General features: G+C 41.9%; 1 protein-coding gene across 2 annotated transcripts in view; it reads right to left on the bottom strand.

Annotated features, from left to right (window-relative positions):
* The window catches only part of FNDC3A (fibronectin type III domain containing 3A), a 90,909-nt gene extending 78,801 nt beyond the window's left edge, over window positions 1–12,108 (bottom strand). Inside the window, exon 1 of one of the 2 annotated variants that reach the window (XM_070759803.1) lies at window positions 11,947–12,108. The gene's annotated coding sequence lies outside the window, so the exon portion shown is untranslated. Of the gene's footprint in view, window positions 1–9,062; window positions 9,132–11,946 lie in introns of those variants that run through there. The other variant, XM_070759804.1, reaches the window with a different exon arrangement.
* Window positions 12,109–18,026: the final 5,918 nt, after the last annotated feature.

The raw sequence follows: 18,026 nt of genomic DNA, 5'->3' as shown, positions 1-18,026 counted from the left end.
TAATTTATGTTTGGTATGTATGTGTTGTTTGGTTTTAATATGATAGGGTTTTAGTTATTTCTTTTAATATTAGATTTGTGCTACTATAATATTGTTTTTATCATTGTTGTGAGCAGCCCCGAGTCTTCGGAATAGGGGCGGCATACAAATCTAATAAATTATTATTATTATTATTTCATGCTTAAGGCAGGACTAGAACCCATGGTCTTCCTTAAGCACTAGACCAAACTGGCTCTCAAATGACCCAATAAACCAACATTCAGTGCACAACTATGAAATCCACACCACTCCAAACTGTAATCAAGTTTAAAATCAATTTAAAAAAAATACTTGCTCCGAAGAATACATTAACTAAATTGAAATGAGTTCCTTGGAAATATACTGATGTTACATATTATTAAAGTGAAACTTGATATTTAATTAGAGGAGATGAAAATATCCTTTTTCCCCCTGCCATTTCTGCTCCCATGCATCTAGTATGTAGTGAGAGACTATCACCATGCCGGATGAGACTAAATTGCCTTTGCCATTTAGTGATCTAAGCATCGTTGGAAGAGATCTCTTTGGCGCTCTTCACAATTCCCTTATGTCTTGGCTTAAATGATTGTGTCATCTGCCCATTTTGTCACTTAATTGGAAACATCTTGACTAACTCATTTATTAACAAGTTGAACATGGGCCCAAACCAGATCCTTAGGGGGCACCACTTTGTACTTTCCTCCAATGTGAAAAACGGCTCGTTTATTCTGTGTTTCCCAAAGTTATTGGTCGCAAGCAGTGAGTGTGACGTGTGGCTTCAAAACATACGGCGATTATATAGGACAGGATAGCGCCGGGGCAGGTGGGTGGGCCCAGCCACTGGTCAGAACTGCCGGTTCGTGGCACATACAGTGGTACCTCTACTTAAGAACACCTCTACTTAAGAACTTTTCTAGATAAGAATCGGATGTTCAAGATTTTTTTGCCTCTTCTCAAGAACCATTTTCTACTTAAGAACCCAAGCCCAGAAAAATTTCCCAGGAAATTTGAGAGCGGCACGAAGGCCCGGCCAGTTTCTTGCCATTCCCCCTTTAATCCTGGCCATCTCGGGCTTTTCTGGGCTGCCAGAGGAGCCTTTCGGTGGTGCTTAAGGAGGCTTTGGCAGTCCAGAGCGAACAAAGCATTTTCCTTTCTCCGGGCACTTGGAGAGGGAATAAACCTCTGCCAGAACCCAGAGAAAAGAAATGCTCCTTTCGCTCTGGGCAGCGACTGTCCTCCTCCTCTTCTTCTTCCTCCTCCTCCACCCAAACTCTGAGTTCTTATTTCTTTCCTAATGGGTTTGCATGCAATATTTGCTTTTACATTGATTCCTATGGGAAAAATTGTTTCTACTTACAAACTTTTCTACTTAAGAACATGGTCACGGAACAAATTAAGTTCTTAAGTAGAAGTACCACTGTATTACCATGTGCCCAGAAACACAAAAATTTTGGAATATGATTAAAAACTGGTAAAAGAAATGTTAAATTATGAAACAGAATTAAAACCCGAGATGTATCGCTTAGGAATTACCAGGGATAACACAAAAAGGCTAATTATTATTTAATAACACATATACGAACAGTGGCAAGATTGGTTTTCGCACAAAATTGGAAAAAAGAAAATATACCAACTGTCGATATGGGGATTAGGAAAATACAGTGATCCCCCGATTATCGCGAGGGTTCCGTTCCAAGACCCCTCGCAATAATCGATATTTCGGGATGTAGTGGTGCGGAAGTAAAAACACCATCTGCGCATGCGCGCCCCTTTTTCCATGGCCGCACATGCGCAGATGGTGGAGTTTGCGTGTGGGCGGCGGGGAAGACCTAGGGAAGGTTCCTTCGGCCGCCCAACAGCTGATCTGCTCCGCAGCGCGGCAGCAGCGAGGAGCCGAAGATGGGTTTCCCTGCCGCCCAGGCAAAGGGGAAACCCCAAGATCGCTTGCCGCTTGCCCGTTCGGCCGCCCGCCCGGCCGCTTTGCTTGCCCGTTCACCCGCCCGCCCGGCTGCTCGCTTGCCGCTCGAGAGCAAGAGGGGGAGAGATAGAGAAAGAGAGAGAAGGAAAGAAAGAGATGAGAGGGAGGAAGAGAGTGTGAGAGAGGAAGAAGCAAGATAGAGAAAGAGAGAGAGAAAGAAAGATGAGAAAGGAAGGGAGTGACGTCATCGGGTGGAAAAATCGCGATATAGCGATTAGCAATGATCGAGATCGCGAAACTCGGGGGATCACTGTACTAGAATGTGCAAAATTGAGTAAACTTGCATCTGAATTACAGAACAAGCAAGAAAAAGAATACTATACCATATGGAGGAAATTCTACAATTGGAATGAAGTGAAAAAAGAAAACATGGTAATTGAACGGGGAAAAAAGGTAAAACCATAGAAACAGAAATGTAAGTGTAAACATGATTTTTTAAAGCTTGATGGGGCTTTTTTGTATTATGTTTTGTTTTTGTTTTTTTAACTGAATAAAAATCATTTTTTTTAAAAAAAAGAACTACCAGTTCAGCTGAACCAGTAGTGGCCCACCTCGGGTTGCAAGCAAGTCGATCCATATGTGTTGAGTCCCAGCTAAACATTTTGTGTTCTGCCTATCATACCAATATTTCCCCAGACTGCTTGGAAAGAGACAGATGAGGTTCCATGGAGCTTGGGAAAGGGGGAGAGGATGGTGCTAGATCTCTTAAGATTCAAGGCTAATTCCCTGCTTGAGGAATTACCTCCAACTATTCACCAATCCATAGGATGACTTTTCCTGCAATCCTAGGACTACATAGTTTACTCAAGAGTCTTTCAAAAGAACCTTTGTCAAAAAATGCGTTTGAACTCAAGTACAGGATCACCTCCATTCATGCACCTGCTGACACCTGCAACGTGCCTGAACAGGGTTTAGGAGGCAGGATCTACCTCTGTAGAAGCCATGCAAGTTCTCTCAGCAAGCTGTGCTCTTGACTCAGTGCTTCATAATTTTATCTTTATGCTTCCTGCCAGCCTTCCCAATCTCATCCTGCATCCTGCTTGATTAGTCAACACATTCTTAACAGATCAACAGAGCTGGAAGGGACCTTGCAGGTCATCTAGTCCAACCCCCTGCCCAAGCAGGAGACCCTGCATCTACTTCTCCCTACAATCAAACTCACAACCTCCTGATTGTCAGGTGAGAGCTCCACCTCTAAGGCCACCACAGGAGTCTCTTCATGTCCACTAGAGTGATACCTCTACTTAAGAACTTAATTCGTTCCATGATCAGGTTCTTAAGTAGAAAAGTTTGTAAGTAGAAGCAATTTTTCCCATAGGAATCAATGAAAAAGCGAATAATGCGTGCAAACCCATTAGGAAAGAAATAAAAGCTCGGAATTTGGCTGGGAAGAAGAGGAGGAGGAAGAAGAAGAGGAGGAGGAGGACAGTCGCTGCTGAAGGAAGATGTTGAGGTGAGGGGAATCAAAAAAATCCAAAACATTAAGGCTTAAAGAAAAAAAGAGGGACTCAGAGGTGGCGAGGAGGAGCACGCGCCTCCCATACACCCGACGCGAGGCTGCCTCCCATATACTGCGCCAGAGAGAGAAACCCAGGAGGAATGGAAGGAAACTGGCCAGGCCTTTGTGCCGCTCTCAAATTTCCTGGGAATTTTTTCCGGGCTCAGGTTCTTAAGTAGAAAATGGTTCTTAAGAAGAGGCAAACAAATCTTGAGTCTCCAGTTCTTATCTAGAAAAGTTGTTAAGTAGAGGCGGTTCTTAGGTAAAGGTACCACTGTACCTTTATCTTTATTTATTTATTAATTGGACTTATATGCCGCCCCTCTCCATGGACTCTTGTACACCTTCTTTTCATATCTCCTCCTCTCCCATCCAAGTACTGAAAGGGGGGGAAGTTCTTGCTTTTATTTTATGTGTTCATGAAATGTAGGCATGAACCTTTTTTTTTGTTGTTGTTAATTATAAACGTTGGGGAAACTGAGGAGGAATGCTTCCTCGAGGCCATCCTACACTGTGCAGATTCTGTGGCTAGATGTCCTTCAGGCTTCAAGTTCATTTCTAACGTTATGAGCAGACGATTGTGGCGATAAGTTGCGTAAAACGGAATGATCGCTTGAGTCATATGACAGTTTTGATGGCTCAGATATTGTAAGTCTATCTTAATGAGCGCAATAATCCAGCTTCATTATTTTATCCCAAGGTAATAGTGCAATTGGAATTAACTGACATACAGGCAGGCCATGCCATGATATTCCTTGAGCAGCATATTTATTAAGAATCTGGCTCCTTATCAGACACAATTTCCCAACTCTGGAAGATTCAAGGAAACACGAACCGATAACACAATACAGTGGTACCTCTACCTAAGAATGCCTCTACTTACAAACTTTTCTAGATAAGAATCGGGTGTTCAAGATTTTTTTGCCTCTTCTCAAGAACCATTTTCCACTTACAAACCTGAGCCTCCGAAACTGTAACCGGTAAAGGCAGGAAGAGGCCTCCATGGGGCCTCTCTAGAAATCTCCTAGGAGGAAACAGGGCAGGAAAAGATGGAGAGAAGCCTCTGTGGGGCCTCTCTAGGAATCTCCTGGAAGGAAACAGGGCCTCTACCCGCCCCTGTGGTTTCCCCAATCGCACACATTATTTGCTTTTACATTGATTCCTATGGGAAAAATGGCTTTTTCTTACAAACTTTTCTACTTAAGAATCTGGTCACGGAACAAATTACGGTAAGTTTGTAAGTAGAGGTACCACTGTATATTAAAACCAAGAGGATTTTGTGTGTGTACAGTCATGGAATTCAAACCATCCATCACCCCAATACAGTTGCATAAAAGGTAAAGAAAATTTCACTAACAACGGGTACAAAGAAGCTAAATTCTTAATTTGATTTAATTATTCCTTTAAGAGGAGCGTGATTTAGCATCCAACTCTAGCACCAAATTATTTTGCATTTTCAATGCAAAACTTTGGCAAAGCCTTATTATCTTCAGAATGGATCGATTAATCCAATGCACCATGCGATAAAAGATTAATTATGCTACCCTTAAATATTAAAAAAATTACATCCCACACCAGATTTACACAAAGCACTTACTTATGTTCAGGGAAAAGTGAGGTCATGTATGCCATCCCATTTCCCTTTTCTTCCTATAATTTTTCCCACTTCTTTTTTTAATCAACCAAATATTGAACTGTTGGTTGTGGCAGGAATTAACCGACCTGCTTGTCACCCAAGCCTGATGTCATGGGGTGAGAGAGAGAATGGCTGGCCCAAAGTGACCTAGCCAGTTTTCATGCCTAAGTCAGAATTCGAACTCTAACCCTGTAGCACAGAACTTTCTCCAACCTATGAACATTCCTGGTAAACAGTTATCAGTAAATTATCACACTTTGCATAATCCTAAATTTAAAAACAGGGCTTCAGGTGAATCCTAAACCAGGAAAGGCCATTTGCAGGACCATTAGTATATGCAATTTGGCAATGACCCATTGAGCTGCAGTTATTAGTCACAGTAGCTTTCATTCACTGGAAAAATACATAGGAAGATTTCCCAACACGTTTTGTACAACACAGGTAGCCCCTTGATTTGCGCCCACAATTTGAGCCCAAAATTTCTGTTGCTAAGCGAGAAACATTTTTTTAAAGGGAGTTTTGCCCCATTTTACTACTTTTCTGACCAGAGTTGTTAAGCGAATCACTGCAATTGTTAAGTCAGCAACATAGCTCTAATTAAGATCATAAATCTTTTTTTTTCAGTGCCGTTGACTTCAAGCGGTCATTAAATGAACTGTTGTAAGTCAAGGACCACCTATATTGGGGTGACACAGCACAACACTTCAGATCGTGCAGAATGCAGCTGCGAGAGCAATCATGGGCTTTCCCAAATATGCCCATGTTACACCAACACTCCGCAGTCTGCATTGGTTGCCGATCAGTTTCCGGTCACAATTCAAAGTGTTGGTTATGACCTATAAAGCCCTTCATGGCACCAGACCAGATTACCTCAGGGACCGCCTTCTGCTGCACGAATCCCAGCGACCAGTTAGGTCCCACAGAGTGGATCTTCTCCGGGTCCCGTCAACTAAGCAACGTCGCCTGGCGGGACCCAGGGGAAGAGCCTTCTCTGTGGCGGCCCCGGCCCTCTGGAACCAACTCCCCCCAGAGATTAGAACTGCCCCCACCCTCCTTGCCTTTCGTAAACAACTTAAAACCCACCTCTGCCGCCAGGCATGGGGGAATTGAGATCCTCTTTCCCCCTAGGCCTTTACAATTCTATGCATGGTATGTATGTATGTTTGGTTTTTATATTAATAGGTTTTTAATCATCAATACCAAATTACTATTGTACACTGTTTTATTGTCGCTGTTAGCCGCCCCGAGTCTCTGGAGAGGGGCGGCATACAAATCCAATAAATAAATAAATATGACATTCTCTGGTCATTCCATGGCTGATGGAGAGGAGAGAGAGGAAATTGGCACAGTCTTTAGCATTCCTAATCAATTTTGCTTATCAATACGCGTGCCCCCTTTAAGCCTTTTCAGTTTCCATGCCAAAGCAAATGTTTGCTCAGATGCAGGTGAAAGGCCCAAACCTGGGAGATCGTATGTGTGTGCAATATCTGTGCAAATTTTTGAATCCTGGAAATGACAATGCTGCTGGGGTTGGTTTGTTTTTTCGATTAACCGAGTTGGATCACCAGGAAATATCGACCAAGAAAGTTTAGGTTAATGTAAGAGAGAAATATATAATTATATCTCCACCGCAATGAGTCCTAGAAGATGAGATAAAGCTCAATCCTTTTTTAAAAAAATTCAGGAATCCAAAATGTCTGCTCTGCAAAAGAGATAAGAGCTGAAAAATCCACTATCTCAACCTTCGCAAATTAAAATATAACTTTTGTGCCATACAAGAATGCAGGTGAAAGGGAAAATAAGATATATAAAAGGCTCTGTTTCAATAGCAAGCTTGTACAAAATTAAAACAATATTATTATTATTATTTTTAAAAAACCATTGCAAGCAGGATTCGGGGGAAAGAACTACAGTGATATTTCAAGAGCCAAGATATGAGAAGTGTTTATTTGGTGATCACCAACTTAATCAGAGTAGTCTAACACCATTTTAGCATAGGACAATATTATTTTTCCAATATTTTCAAAAAACTACCATATTTTCCTACTTCTATTTAATTCTAAAGTTGTTATACTTTTCAAAATACCCCCAGAAGAGAAAAATCAAAATACTGTGTACTAATTCTCCCGTTTTCTTTTTTCTTCTTCTTATTTTTAAGTATTTGATGACAAATGAGTGAACTTGGGCCATACAACCTCATAAACTACTTAGGAGTTTTACAAGGCTTCAGATATTGCCCTGGGTTCCACAGAAGAAAGACGAAAAATAAAATAAAATCAAGATGCTCACGGCACATTTCCTAAATAACAAAAAAGTTATATAAATTATTTCACTTATTATTACAACCCACATATAAGTCAGATCCTGGTGATCAACATGACTGAAAAAGAAGGACCAGCATAAAGTACACTTGTTTGAAAGCGATTATAGCCAAGATGTAATTTCTCTGCTGACAACTGATTATGCCAGAATCACAAATCCTTTCCAGGTTGGCAAATTTGACATTTTGAACAGATGTCACGGATACCATTCATAATGGCTGCTGTAGCAAGCACAACTGGTCTTAGAACAGCTACACTTCCCTCCTGGACCTTATTTAACCCTTTAATATATTTAAATGTTTCGATCATGTCCCCCTGTCCTCCAGACTATACAGATTGAGTTCATTAAGTCTTTCCTGATACGTTTTATGCTTAAGACCTTCCACCATTCTTGTAGCCCGTCTTTGGACCCGTTCGATATTGACAAAATTGAACGGGTCCAAAGACGGGCTACAAGAATGGTGGAAGGTCTTAAGCATAAAACGTATCAGGAAAGACTTAATGAACTCAATCTGTATAGTCTGGAGGACAGAAGGAAAAGGGGGGACATGATCGAAACATTTAAATATATTAAAGGGTTAAATAAGGTCCAGGAGGGAAGTGTTTTTAATAGGAAAGTGAACACAAGAACAAGGGGACACAATCTGAAGTTAGTTGGGGGAAAGATCAAAAGCAACGTGAGAAAATATTATTTTACTGAAAGAGTAGTAGATCCTTGGAACAAACTTCCAGCAGACGTGGTAGATAAATCCACAGTAACTGAATTTAAACATACCTGGGATAAACATAGATCCATCCTAAGATAAAATACAGAAAATAGTATAAGGGCAGACTAGATGGACCATGAGGTCTTTTTCTGCCGTCAGACTTCTATGTTTCTACATCACAGAAGCCACCAATAATTGTTTTAAAGAACCTAACTACAGCACTAGCTGAAAGACTTGTCCATTCTGTTATCCTTTCAGGTTTAAAAACTACATTTTGCAGTCCCTATCCATGACGATACATATTTCATCAGCGCAAATGCGTGAAAATCAAAGGCAGGCTTCCCCGTCGAAAATAGATATGCTTTCCCATAATTAATCTAAAAAGCAAGCACCTGTTTTTTAAAAAGAACAGATAAAAAAAATGTGAAATAGATTCCATTTACATCGATGACTAAAAAAGCTGTAAAGGAGTACAAACAGGAAATGTACAATGAACGAAAGGTACACCTGCCAGTATTTGCGTCACTGGCCGCCAGTTGGCAAGATTATAACAACACACACTATTTGCCATATGTTGAAGAAAGGATCTTGCAAAAAGGGGGGGGGGGAGAAGGTGGTCTTCTTAATCCCAAAACAGAGGTTTCCATCATCTGAATTACTACCCTTCTCTCCAATCCCCCCCCCTTAAAAAAACTCTGATCACAGCTGCATAAGACACAACTGAAACCATGCTTGGCCCCCTGCTAAAATCTTTGCAATTAAGCAGGAACCTGGACATTGGGTGCCAATCCCCACACCAATGCCACCCCCTACTCTCGCTCTCTCTATTTCCCTAAAGGAAGGGATCCAGAAGGGACTGAAAAGCCAGGCCGGTGGAAAGCAGCCGCCGATTAACGGCACCTACCTTTGGCTCAGGAGAAACGCTGTGGGAGGCGCTGAGTATCTACTACGCTGCTATGCACTCAGTCAAAAGGCCGGGAAGGCGACGTGGCATTCAGATAGACAGCACTGAAGGGGAAAGGGGGTGGAGAAGAGCGAAGGGGAAAGCATCCCCCCCCCTGTCCTCCACCCCCTTTCCCTTCTTTTCAAAATAATTAGCCGCAGCGGTTCATCAAGAGAAAAAGATAGCCACCTAGAGTCGAAACCTTTAAAAGGGAGTATCAGCCGGACCCATCACCTCTGCTCTGCTGGGAAAAGGGAGGGGGAGAGGGCTGACATTCCTAGGAATCTTTCTCTCTCTCCCCCCTCCCCAAAGGGAACTAACTTCCTGCCACTTAAAAGAAACCCACATCCACAAAGCAGGTGGAAGCAAAACTGGACCATGTCCCTGCCCACCCCAAATAAATACATACATACATACATACATACATACATACATACAGACAGACAGACAGACAGACAGACACACAGACAGATATAGATACACACACACACACACACATATTTCTCCAAACTTTCAAAGAACTGATAAAATAAAGGGAGACTAGTATACATCTATTTTGAGCTATTTAGCTCTTATCAGCTAGCTGTAGGTAGGTAGGTAGGTAGGTAGGTAGGTAGGTAGGTAGGTAGAAAGATAGATAGATAGATAGATAGATAGATAGATAGATAGATAGATAGATAGATGCCGTAGGTAGATTTATAGAGAGAGAAAGAGGGAGAGAGAGAGATACTGTAGGTAGGTAGGTAGGTAGGTAGAAAGATAGATAGATAGATAGATAGATAGATAGATAGATAGATAGATGCCGTAGATAGATTTATAGAGAGAGAAAGAGGGAGAGAGAGAGATACTGTAGGTAGGTAGGTAGGTAGGTAGGTAGGTAGGTAGAAAGATAGATAGATAGATAGATAGATAGATAGATAGATAGATAGATAGATAGATGCCGTAGGTAGATTTATAGAGAGAGAAAGAGGGAGAGAGAGAGATACTGTAGGTAGGTAGGTAGGTAGGTAGAAAGATAGATAGATAGATAGATAGATAGATGCCGTAGATAGATTTATAGAGAGAGAAAGAGGGAGAGAGAGAGATACTGTAGGTAGGTAGGTAGGTAGGTAGGTAGGTAGGTAGATAGATAGATAGATAGATAGATAGATAGATAGATAGATTAGACAGACAGATAATATGGGACCAAAACATTTCTGCCTGTCTAAGTGCCTTTCCACAGGCACCATGAAGTTTCCTATACCTTTGGCCTCGTATTTCCAGATGTTTCGGGCGTCACAGTCCTGGGGCACAAGCATTAAGGGTTCCCTCCACCAAACTTATACTAAACTTTGCAACCCAGCTTTTGAACCCGCATGCCCTTTGTGTGCATACCATGAACCCCCCCATATCCGAGTCTGGGGAGAAGGGCGGCATACAAAACTAATAAATAACAACAACAACAACAACAACAATAATAATCCCCTTCTCCTAAACTCCTCTCCACAACCTGTCACCCTTCCTTTTTTGCAGATCCAATTCTCTTCACCTTGGTTCCAACCCAATTTTCATGCCTGACGTGAAGCTGTAGTTACCTTCCCTCCCACCCACCCATTTCCCCAAGTTTGGGAAGCCCCCTCAAAAAACACAAACCCTCTCTAATGCACCCCTTCCTTTACTCCAAACGCAGGGTCCCTTCTCCCCAAATTCCCTTTGCACCCCTAAGGATCAGCAGCAATCCCCCCAAAAACCCCAACACCCTCCTCCCACCAGCCTCAGCAAACTCCCCTTCCTCATCTTTCCAAGCCACTCTCTACCCTTCTTGACCTCCACCCACCCACCCACCCACCTGCACCCCTAAAATAGAGGGCAGAACCAGAGGCTGCTTGGGCAAAAAACGGTGGAGGCTCTGGAAATACAGTTTTTTTAAAAATCAGCTGGAGGAAGGGGGCGGGTTTTTGTGTGATTTTCCCCCCCTCTTCCCCCTGAATCATAAGTCAAGATGGGAATGAGAGGCTGGTTGGTTGGCAAGCAAGCAGGGGAGAGTGGGGAAGGCCCTGGAAAATTTGAAGGAAATTGGGATTTTTTAAAAAATGAAGAAGACTTTGTGGGGAGGAGGAAGCATTTGCAAGTGGGGGGCGTGGAGGAAACAACCAGATTTTTTATTTATTTATTTTTAATGCAAAGTGCAACTGGGCAAAAGGAAGATGGGCATTTTTATTTATTTTTATTTTTTGCAAAATCCTGGAATTATTTTGCAATGGAGGGGGGAAAGCGTTTGCAAGGAGGGGGCGTGGAGGAAACAACCATATTTTTTTTAAAAAAATTTAATGCAAAGTGCAACGGGGCAAAAGGGAGATGGGCACTTTTAATTTTTTTTGCAAAATCCTGGATTTATTCTGCAATTGGGGGGGGGGTTTGCAAGGGGTGTGTGTGGAGGAAATATCCAGAATTGTAAAATATATATTTTTATTTTTAATGCAAAGTGCAACGGGGAAAAGGGAGATGGGGACTTTTATTTATTTATTTATTTATTTTTGCAAAAACCTGGAATTATTCTGCAATGGGGGGGTGGGGTGTAGAAATCAGGTGGTGGGGATGGAAAGGGGTCCAGCCAAGGGGGGGGGGCTGTTGCTGGGCGAAGGACGGGGGAGTCAAGCGGGATCAGCCCCTTCACCGCTCCCCCTTCTTCTCCCTCCGGTATTTCCGGGGGGGCATCCCGCTCCGACCCCCCCCCCCGCCTCGGTGCGACCCCCACCTTTTCTCCCCCCCCACCTCCTCCTCCCCCCGCCCAGCCACACTGCCCCGCCCTGGCGGCCCGGAGGGGGGACCTTAGTCCGGCCGGAAGGGGACCCTCGGCACTCACCGTGCGGGGGGACCGGAGGAGACGGGCGGCGAGCGCCAGGAGGGGTGGACGCTCCAGCCGCCGCCTCAGGCTCGGCGCCACGAAGCCTCGCCGCGGCAGGAGAGAAAGTCGGACGGCTCCGCCATGATGGAATGCAGGCTGTGGCACATGCGCGGTTACTGCAGAACGGGAGGTGCGGGGAGGGGGAGAGAGTGTGAGAAGGGCCGCGCGGCCGGGCGCGCCAACCACAATGCGGTCTCGCTCACCTCCTCTCTCTCTCATAGATCCCCGTCCCCTTCCCCAGCCGCCGCTGTGCAAAGACCTTGTGTGATAAGGAGAAAGGAAAGCCGTCCATATAGGCTCGGGAGGTAGACATTGCTGCTGCTTCTTTCTTTTTTTCTTGAAGAGCGATGCGGCCTTCGGAGTCCTGCAGAGCTCTTCGTCAAGAGTGAAGGAAGGGAGACCTGCATTATAGAGAGAAAAAAGGGCAGGAAGAAGGAATTGCATGATCGGCTGGCAATTGGGACTGGAACTGGGGTCCTTTTCCCTGGGCGTCGGGTGGATGATAAATTTAATAAATTTATTTATTTATATTTTTTAAAGGATTTTATTGAAAAATTTATTACACATATGGAAGCTTCACATAATAATAATTTAATAATAATAATAATAATAATAATTTATTAGATTTGTATGTTGTCCCTCTCAGAAGACTCATAATTAATCATAATGTAAAAATACTGTAATAGAACGAAAGTCAGACAAAAAATCCAACCTGAAACAAAAAAAAACAGGTTAAAAAACGAGAGAAAGAATCCGTTTCTCTCCAAACTTCCATATCTTGAACGTAAATTCTTTTTTTTTTACAAAAAGTTTTATTTATGCACATACTGTATATACATAACACAAAACAAAAGACATTTAAAAACACTGGACATTTGTGTAGCAAATCTGTGCTACATTTCTTATTGTGCTCACAACCTATTAGGTAACTATTTTTGGCATATTATTATCAACAAGTCATATACAGTACATTGATCTTACTTCTATGTTTAATCCTATGTCTATTTTCCCTTAAACCATTAGTCACCAAGAAATCATTCCAGTTAATAATATTATTACTAAGTATACATGTACAGTATTACTTTTTCCTTTTCTACAGCCAGCAGTACAACTTGCCCCAACATTCATAATATTCCGAATCTTCCTTATTTTTTAATTCCAGTGTTAATTTATCCATCTCTGCACATGCTATTATTTTTTCTATTATATCTCCCTTTGTTGGTACATTTTCATTTTTCCAATATTGTGCAAATATTATTCTTGCCGCCAGTGTGATTCAACATAAATTCTTGATCATCTTATGTATTTTTGCATATCGTTATTTAATCTATCCTTGTACTACAGTATGTCTTATTGCTTTATCTAATAAGATAAAGCACTGATAAATTTATTATGGCTGAAATTGTACGACTGCTTTTTGATTCACCCTATAGTGCCAAACTGATTTGTGTTCTTGTTATTTTGTATGCACGCAGCATTGGTTGGTTATTATGGTTGGTTGTACGGTCAGCTGGATGGTCCGACTGTATTTGGCAGGTTTGACCACTTATCCAGTTCTTCACAAGGACCTGGGATAGGCAGAGGTGGATATTTAGTGGTGGTTATTGTCTCAGGGATATAAGCTGTTCCCAAGCAAAGCTGCCTTTTGAAATTGATGGATGGATGGATTTCTTTCTTTCTTTCTTATTTATTTATTTACTTACTTACTTACTTACTTACTTACTTACTTACTTACTTACTTACTTATTCATTCATTCATTTATCTATTTATTTATTTATTGGATTTGTATGCCGCCCCTCTCCGCAGACTCGGGGCGGCTAACAACTGTAACAAAAACAGCATATAACAATCCAATACTAAAACAGTTAAAAACCCTTATTATAAAACCAAACATACATACAAACATACCATGCATAAAATTGTAGAGGCCTAGGGGGAAAGAGTATCTCAGTTCCCCCATGCCTGGCGGCAGAGGTGGGTTTTAAGAAGCTTACGAAAGGCAAGGAGGGTGGGGGCAATTCTAATCTCTGGGGGGAGTTGGTTCCAGAGGGTCGGGGCCGCCATAGAGAAGGCTCTTCCCCTGGGTCCCGCCAAGCGACATTGTTTAGTTGATGGGACCCGAAGAAGACCCACTCTGTGGGACCTAACTGGTCGCTGGGATTCGTGCAGCAGAAGGCGGTCCCTGAGATAATCTGGTCCGGTGCCATGAAGGGCTTTATAGGTCATAACCAACACTTTGAATTGTGACCGGAAACTGATCGGCAACCAATGCAGACTGTGGAGTGTTGGTGTAACATGGGCATATTTGGGAAAGCCCATGATTGCTCTCGCAGCTGCATTCTTCACGACCTGAAGTTTCCGAACACTTTTCAAAGGTAGCCCCATCTAGAGAGCATTGCAGTAGTCGAACTTCGAGGTGATGAGGGCGTGAGTGACTGTGAGACTCCCGGTCCAAATAGTGCCGCAACTGGTGCACCAGGCAAACCTGGGCAAACGCCTCCCTCACCACAGCTGAAAGATGTTTCTCTAATGTGAGCTGTGGATCGTGGAGGACGCCCAAGTTGCGGACCCTCTCTGAGGGGGTCAATGATTCCCCTCCCAGGGTGATGGACGGACGGATGGAATTGTCCTTCGGAGGCAAAACCCACAATGGGGATGGGGATGGTTCAGGTGGTGCTCCCATTGTTTTGGGATTATAAATATACAACTGATCAAAAAATAATAATAAAGGGAACACTACAACAACACAATATAACTCCAAGTAAATCAAACCTCTGTGAAATCAAACTGTCCACTTAGGAAGCAACACTAGTTGACAATCAATTCCACATGCTGTTGTGCACATGCAACTTTGTACAGAACGAAGTATTCAATGAGAATATTTCATTCATTCAGATCTAGGATGTGTTCTTTGAGTGTTCCCTTTGTTTTTTTGGAGCAGTATATATAAATCCAATCAATCAATCAATCAATAGTGCCACAGGCGCCTATTATTATTTCTACTACTTTGGCTTTCTTATGCCAGTGTCATTCTACTTCAATTTTGCAGATCAAGTCTGAACTAGAACTCTCTTGACACCTGGTGATTGGCCCAAAATTACCCCAGTCTGTTTTTATGGCTAAGGTGGAACTAGAACTCACCACTCCTGGTGATTCACCCAATCTGCTTTCATGCTTAAATCATGATTAAAATTCATGGACTCCTGGTGATTGGCCCAAGTCACCCAGTTGGCTTTCTTGCTTTAGGTAGGACTAGAACTCCCAGGCTCCTTGTAATTGGTGCAAATCACCCAGTTGGCTCTCATCCCTAAGGTGAGACTGTCCTGTATGTGTCCCCCAAATATTTTATTTATTTTATTTTATTTGTCAAATATGTATAGAATAATAGTCTGTATAAACATAACATGACATAAGTAAAAAGTAATGATAAAAGAAGACAATAGAAGTAATGATAAAGGAAAGTAATATATAAAGGAATTATTATTAATTAGGTTATATAATATGGCTAATTTGGTGAATTTTTGAGATTTTAATTGGCTTTTCTTCCCTTGATTTGTATATTGGAAGGTGTTGGTGTTTTTATTTATTTTTATTTTTTATTTTAAAAATCCTTTTTAATGGGCACTTAATAATAAAAAAAAGATTAATAACTAATATATGAAATTTGAAATGGAGGAGATGGGGAGAAATTTTAAATACTACAGCCTAATTAACTTGGGGCATTTTAAATTTGGATCAGCTTAAAAGACGTTTTAGCGAATAACATATTAATATAATATAAAAAATCTGAGCAGCTATTTATTATCCAGATGTCAAAAGTAAAGGAGGTAGCATTGGATTTGTATACCATAACTTTTAAAATTGAATTAGAATAGAATAGAATAGAATTTTATTGGCCAAGTGTGATTGGACACACAAGGAATTTGTCTTGGTGCATATGCTCTCAGCGTACATAAAATAAAATATACATTTGTCAAGAATCATGTGGTTCGACACTTAATGATTGTCATAGGGATCAAATAAGCAATGAAGAAGCAATATTAATAAAAATCTTAGGATATAAGCAACAAGTTACAGTCATACAGTCAACATGGGAGGAAATGGGTGATAGGAATGATGAGGAAAAGCTAGTAGAATAGAAGTGCAGATTTAGTAAAAAGTCTGACAGTGTTGAGAGAATTATTTGTTTAGTAGAGTGATGGCATTCGGAAAAAAACTGTTCTTGTGTCTAGTTGTCTTGGTGTGCAGTGCTCTGTAGCGACGTTTTGAGGGTAGGAGTTGAAACAGTTTGTGTCCAGGATGTGAGGGGTCAGTAAATATTTTCAGCCTTCTTTTTGACTCGTGCAGTATACAGGTCCTCAATGGAAGGCAGGTTGGCAGCAATTGCTTTTTCTGCAGTTCTGATTGTCCTCTGAAGTCTGTGTCGGTCCTGTTGGGTTGCAGCACCAAACCAGACAGTTATAGAGGTTATTATTATTATTGATGTAATTAAGCAATTTGATGTTGTTGGTACTTTACATTGTACTATGATTGGTGAGAAAATAAAAAAAATGTGTGTGGGGGGAAGAAGACAATAGGTCCCTGTCCTATTATCCTACTGTCTTCTTTTATCATTACTTTTTAGTTCTGTTACATTTATACAAACTATTATTCTATACAAACTTATGCGCACACTTATCCGCTTATGCACACCCCTTACAGACCTCTTAGAAACGGGGAGAGGTCAACTGTAGACAATCTGAGGTTAAAGTTTTTGGAGTTTGGAGAAGAAACTACAGACTCAGCAACTGGATGTTTGTGTAGAAGGAGGAAGCACAGTCTTGTGAGTAAATATGCATTAGGTTTCAAGCTGCTTTGTAAAATTCCCTGGTTGGGTTCAGATTTTATTATTAGCAAGAAGACACCTGACTTTATCAAGCATTGGAAAATATACCCTTGAGCTAGAATAAAAAGATAAGAATCTGTTCTACCCGTCTGGAATGCAAGATATGCCAAACTCCTTTAGGTTCCAGTGCTGCGTGAAAAGATTTAGTGAAGGTATTACGATTTATTATAATCCAACTATAACGTCTAATCAATAAACATAGCTTCCAGCCAGAGTTGACATTTGGATAGCATTTGCCAGCATTGATCACCTCGGACACGCAGATGTAATTCTTCCTGGTAGCTCGCGGAGAAGCAGCAGCAAATCTTCCAAGTACCACAACACCAAAAACCTTACCAACTGTCTTTGGTGCCTAAAGCAATGCATTCCTTGTAATGCCTCTCCTAAACCTTAGAACTGTAGCAAATTAAATAACTCGCAGTTGGTTTCTCCAAAATCCATATCGTTCAGCCCAATGATGGGCTGCTGTCGGTGTGGGACACTCTATAGCAGAGATGGTGAACCTATGGCATGGGTCGGGTACCAGAGGTGGCACGTGGAGCCATATCTGCTGGCACGCAAGCCGTTGCCCTAGCTCAGCTCCAACATGCATGTGTGTGCCGGCCAGGTGATTTTTGGCTTGCACAGAGCCTCCGGGGGGATGGGGGAGGCCGTTTTTACCCTCCCCTGGCTCCAGGGAAGCCTTTGGAGCCTGGGGAGGGCAAAACACGAGCCTATTGGGCCCACCAGAAATTGGGAAATAGTCCGTTTCCAGTCTCCAGAGGGCCTCCGCGGGGTGGGGGAAGCTGTTTTCGCCCTCCCCAGGCATTGAATTATAAATAGTGCACACACATGCTCTTTCGGCACCAGAGGAAAAAATGGTTCACCATCACTGCTCTATAGTATTAAACAAATAATTCCCTCAAGACTGTCAGACTTTTTACTAAATCTGCACTTCTATTTCTACTAGTTTTTTCTCATCATTCCTATCACCCTTTTCCTCCCACTTAGGACTGTATGACTGTAACTTTTATTTTTATTAATATTGATTGTTTCTTCGTTGCTTGTTTGACCTTTATGACAATCATTAAGTGTTGTACCACATGATTCTTGACAAATGTATCTTTTTCTTTTATGTACACCAAGAGCATCTGCATCAAAGACGAATTCCTT

This window comes from Erythrolamprus reginae, chromosome 8 (genome assembly GCF_031021105.1).
Source record: "Erythrolamprus reginae isolate rEryReg1 chromosome 8, rEryReg1.hap1, whole genome shotgun sequence".
Taxonomy (NCBI): Eukaryota; Metazoa; Chordata; class Lepidosauria; order Squamata; family Dipsadidae; genus Erythrolamprus; species Erythrolamprus reginae.
Note: the sequence above shows the minus strand (reverse complement) of the source record. Positions and strands in the feature narration are given on the sequence as shown.